This window comes from Colossoma macropomum, unplaced genomic scaffold (genome assembly GCF_904425465.1).
Source record: "Colossoma macropomum unplaced genomic scaffold, Colossoma_macropomum, whole genome shotgun sequence".
Classification (NCBI taxonomy): domain Eukaryota; kingdom Metazoa; phylum Chordata; class Actinopteri; order Characiformes; family Serrasalmidae; genus Colossoma; species Colossoma macropomum.
This window is the reverse complement of record NW_023494787.1, coordinates 7,230,622-7,236,721: the sequence shown is the minus strand read 5'-3', so window position 1 is coordinate 7,236,721 and position 6,100 is coordinate 7,230,622.

Sequence of the window (6,100 nt, the reverse complement as noted above, 5' to 3'; positions counted from 1 at the left end):
TGACAAAGTTTTAAATGAATGACATAAAAAGTCAAACTTTTAATCAGAGCCTGTTCGCACGCCACATTAAATTCAGCTGTGCTCTTTAAACAGGGCGTACTGAGGGCAGTGGGTTGTTGAAAATTGTAGTTTAATTCTTTCTTATATAAAACACTGAAGCCCTATCACATCACTCTCCGGTCGGCTCCACAGTCCGGAGCCAGACGCCAGCACGCCACTCACGACAAAGCAGGACAAATAGTAAAGATCAGTGGGTGACTTTTAGAAAGGAGTGAAAGAAACAGAGCATGCAAATGTCAGTCTGAGCAGAATCTGAGCTGCATTACAGCCCACATTTCCACTCAGTCATGTTGTACATAGTGATTTTAAACTGAAGAAAGTGGCGCATTGAATTCACTTGATTCATTATTTCCACATGAATGCAAATCAACATTAAGTTTACTTACATTTGGTAATATTTGTGTTGATGTGGTAGATTTTATTAATGTGGAAATAATGGACACAGATTCAGCGCTCAGTGTATTTAGCATCCCTCCAAATTCCACTTCTTTATTGCTGGTTAAGTGTGGATGATGCTTGTCTTTTTGAGGAATTCTCTCTCTTTGCCCGCTTTTCTTATTCCTTGTAGCAAAAATGTACAAAATGTATCATAAGAGGCTCGCATTTATGTAGCCTTCGGCTTTGTTTTTCTTACAAAACCTACACGGCTCTATAGATTCACCCTTAGAGTGAGCGTTCAAACAACACTGAAGCTCATATAATGCACCTAGCTTCTATAATCCCCATCCTCAATTCTGAAAATACTGATTAGAACGCGGTGAGAAATATGCAGACTTAGGCAAATATTTGCACTTTTTAAAGCTCTTTTTTATTTTCATTACTGAAAAGAATATATGGAGGGAACCAAATAGCTGTGATGAGACCCGTAACGAAGCCAAACTGGACTTTTGCACACGATAAATACTGCTGTCCCATAAAAGAAGCCAATAAAATGTGCTTTAACTGCTGTATATCATTACGAGAGGCACAAACTGAACTAAACCCTTAGAGTTCTAGCTATTACTGTCAGTCTGTTAGACTATTTAATTATCAAAATGTAATCACATAATTGCATAATGAGTTACATTTACAGTCTTACGCAAAGGTTGAGATGTATTGTTGATTTTCTAAGTGAAAATAAATGTGTCTGCAGAGAACTTTTTGAGTTCAGGTAAAAAATGTAAAGTTCACTGAACTTCAAATGCGTTAACACAGTGTAAAACACATATTATTGCTCTGTCAGCTTAATATTAGAAGTGCAGTAACTTCAGATTTTTAAGCCAACCAGGTTATTTGCTTTTTTAAGCTAAAACATTGAATCATTTTTTACAGTGTAGATGATGTGTTAACTTATTTTTAGTTAGAAAATCAACAAGACGTGTCAGTGGAGGGGCGCCAAAACTTCTGCACAAGCCCATGCGGTCTGTATTGACAGTTTCAAGTCATAAATACAAAAAAATAAAATCAAATATCTTCTTTTCTACTCACAAAAACAAATATGGGAGGGATTGAAAGTTCAGAATCCGCACTTTCCCTGCCATTCCTCTACTTGATTCAATGAGCTGTGATTAGGAATTATTCATATAAAACTCCAGCATGTTTTTTGTTATGGCTGGTGATTGCTGAGCCTTCTAGGGGTTACAGCAGTGCTGATTGTGATGGAGCACTAAACTCATCTGCTCCCACACAGCGCGCCGCACACCCCCTCTCCCCCCTCGGCCCCCCGTGGGCCCTTAGCTAACACAGACGGCCCAAAGAGGGTCAGACCTGAGGGAGGGAGTGTGTGTGCTAGCGAGTGAGTGAGCGAGAGAGAGAGAATGTGTGCTTTCCAATGATGTCACTCAGGCAGCACTGAGCCCCGGAGGCAGATTCACATGTCCTTACTCATTCCCTGTGTGACTGAGTTCACAGCACTGAGTGAGTGGTCGAGAGGAGAGAGAGAGTGAGAGAGAGAGAGAGGGAAGCAGCTTAGGCAAGAATCAGCTCATATCTGTGCTTGTTAAATGTGTGTTCACACTAATTACACCTAATTTTTGGTCTGTCCGCTGGAACTTTAACCCATTGATGTCCACATCTCAAATGTTGGGGTCCTTATCTGCACAAATCTGAAAAAAGTTTTCGAATCGAATTAAAATTCTGGCTATAATGTGAGTTGTTATCTATTAATTTATCATTAAATTCAGTCTTTTGATCACTGTTTAAAAAAAAACGGTACAAATCCAAATTTGATTGTGAATAAAAATATGAAAAAGTCTTAATTGAATACTGTTAGATGTTCATTCAAGTTGTTACTATCAAATTATTACTATCAGAACAAGTTTTGTGGCATTTTGCCTTAATGGTTGGGCATGAATAGGTTAAATGCATTCATGTTAAAGGGAAAGTCCACTGATTTTTCAAAATATCTGCATAATTCAGTGTTTGAGATGTAAACGGAGTCATTCAGAGTGGTTCAGTGTGAAATGGTTGATTGTAGAGACTTTTTCAGTGGTGTCTTTGCAGTGGTGGCGATAGGAACCAGGGGTCGCCATGATTTAGGCTCAGGCATCAAACATCTCAGGCATCAGACATCATATTCATAACTATTTCATGTAATAACTTTCAGTGAGGGAGCTTTTAGAGGTGGACGTCTGGTTCCCATCACCACCACTGTGAACTTTGCAGATCTGTGACTTTGCTTGCATTTTAACTGTTTAATTATGCAGAAATTCTGAAAAAATGGTGGGATTCCCCTTTGAGTAGCTAATTGCCTGTCTGTTGATTGAAATGTCTTCAAGTGGTACTTTTCTTTCTCTCTCTGCTATCAGGCAAAATGAGGAATCGTGAATAAATCATTAACTTCTACATCATCAGAATCAAATTGATTCAAAATATACTTGAACATGTAGTAGGAATTTGTCTTGATGTTTGGTCCATTCAACACAATTTACATTCATATATGGCACCTTATATTCAGTACATTCAGTTTCTTGTAGATATAACATGGTTAATGCACTGAAAACAGTCATGCTTTGAATTTTCTTGATTCAAATGTGTAAATTATGCAGCACAGTTTTGTCTCAGTTAATTTCGGCAGAAACTGTGCTTTTATTCATGTGGAAACAAGCAATTTCAATGCATTATTATTGTTTTTCAGTGGCTTTTTTTATCAAATAGCCACGCTGTAATGCTATATTGACTGAAATCAAATCTCTAAAGACTGAGTTGGTGTGTAATTACATTACCAGCAGTTTGGATGAAAGCTAATAGCACACAGAGCAAATGGAATAGTGCGTCCTAAAGTTTATATATTTTTTCTGCCTCTTTGGTCCTCCTCTGTTCTTGGGTGTACAAAAGCTTGTTTATATATAAATAATATAAATATGAACGGTTGTAAAGTATTGTTTGTCTCAATGCACTATAAGGCAGTAGCACTTTCTGCCCATATGTAACTTCTCCCTGAAAATGGTGATGGGTTATTTTGGTGTAAATCTTTCTTTTTATTTATTTAGTTTTTTTTTTATTGTTGCCTTTTGGAGGCCCATTTCCCCCCGCCCCCTCTTTCGCCCCCCTAAATCCAACCTCTCAGTTCTTTGCTGTTGTGTGTTGTACAATAAATTGAGGTGCAAAGAAAAAAAAAAAGAAAACAAAACATGTAACCGTATTATCGGCCCAACTGGACGATGCAGAGTCGGTACGTTTTGTGTGGAGGAAAACTGCTTTTGAGGACACGTAATGTGCATAATGCTGTTATAGGTCTATGCTAAACATGTTACACTAATGCTGACTTGTACTGTATGTTGATATTTGTTAACACAATGAACGTACAAAATAAAATGAAAAATTGACCCACTAGATCTGACACCTCTGCTTTCTGCCTGCAGATACAGCCCCAGGTCCCACCTCCAGAACAGGAAAACACCCACTTCAACTCAGGAGGAGCTTCTTAATGAGCTGGAAGGGGTTTTTTTCTCAAAAGCAATATAGAATTCGTTGTTAAAGGGGAATTCCTTCCATTTTTTTTTAAATTGCTATATAATTAAATGGTTAAAATGTAAACAGAGTCACTCAGAGTGGTTTTTAGTGAAATGCTCTGCTCTGGAGAAACGTACAGAGTCAGAATTGTTCACAGTGGTGGTGATAGGAACCAGACATCCACCTCTAAAGGCTCCCTCGCAGACAGTTATTACATGAAATGGTCACGATTATGCTGCCTGATGTTTGAGACCCTGTTTATGATACTTCATTCAACATTTTGGCCAAAAACATATTTTTTTATTTACTATCCAAAACCACCAGTGAACCTACACCTGTCTTCTGAGTTTATATATGGAATGGAATGTAAAACAGTGAAAAATCTGAATCTTCTTTTGGGGACTAGTTTGCTTCACAACACCCTGCATGTATCCCTCCACCTTGAATAGGTTTTAAAAATAAGTTTCAGGCCAAAACCTTCTAAAAACCATCGTAAAACAATGTCTCAGGCATCAGACATCATAACCATTTCATGTAACAACTTTCTGTGAGGGAGCTTTTAGAGGTGGACGTCTGGTTCCCATCACCACCACTGTGAACTTTGCAGATCTGTGACTTTGCTTACATCTTAAGTGTTGAATTATGCAGAAATTCAGAAAAAATGGTGGAATTCCCCTTTGAGTAGCTATTCGTCTGTCTGTTGATTTTCTGTTCACAGTGGTGCTGGTAGGAACCAGACGTCCACCTCTAAAAGCTCCCTCACAGAAAGCTGTTACATGAAATGGTCACGAATACGCTGCCTGATGTTGGAGACCCAGTTTATGATACTTTCAAGAACATTTTAGCCAAAACATATATTTTTTTCCAATTGTCTTCCTAATTTAGTCGTATCCAATTCCCCCCACTGGTTAGGACTCCCCCAATCACTCGATACCACCAGCACTAGGAGGGTGAGGGCAAACACAAGCTTCCTCCAAGTCATGTGAAGCACCACCACATCTTTTCAAGCTGCCACTAATGCAATGTCATTGGACAGCTGAACACACTTGGAGAAGAGCGCTAACTGCGCTCTGTTGTGTCAGCTGTTCTGGGGTGTGATGGGAGAGAGGGACGGCCATCCTACCCACTCAGAGAGAGCGAGGCCTATTGTGCTGTCTTAGACTCCCAGCCAGTGATGGCTGTAGCATCACCGGGGATCAAATTTGAACCCTACTCATCATGGAGGGTGTTGTGAGACAAAGTATTCCCCAAAGAAAACTTATTTCAGATTTATCACTTTTTACCATCATCAACATTCCATATAAAAACTCTGAAGACTCGTGTAGGTTCACTGCTGGTTTTGGATAGTAAATAAAATGGCTGTATTTGTGTTGTGGTCATGGCGACCCCTGGTTCCAATCACCACCACTGTAAAGAGATCTGAGTCTCTACAATCAACCATTTCACACCAAACCACTCTGAATTACAGCAAAATTCCCCTTTAAATGGTAGAGTTGGGGGCACTCAATGTGAAAAACAGGCTACATGAACCCGAATTAAACTTTAGTTCATTTTCAGTATATTGTAATCACTTTTATCAGGATAGACAATATAACTTTAAAGGACTCTTATCGTCGAAAACTGATTTTTTTCCCACTTATTTTGGAAATTGGTAAAGATTTAAAGCATACTGTTAACTCTTTAGTCCATACCGTCCATATGTGGAATCTAAGCAGCAAAAACAGCCCATTTCAAATTACCTCAATGTTTTTGTGACGTCACTGCTTCTTCAATAAGGCATAGTGCACAGCAGCCAACCAGAAGAGAGATCATTTACATATGTCAGTCGACTGACAACAGCTTGTTTGGTACTAAAGGATAAAGAGGGGTTGGAAAATGATCATGTAAAAATTAAGGGCTAAAGTGTTAGACTGGAACACCGAAGCTGTTTTAAACATTGTACCCTTTAATGTTAAATGTTCTTTTTTAAAAATGAAAATGGACACTAACACATTAACTTAAAGCACTTTCTCGGTCACTCTTTGTTTTTGCTGTATTAAAATTTGTGAATCGTTACGTCTCCAATATTAACATGTAGTTACCATCTGGACTGGCTTCTAATAATACT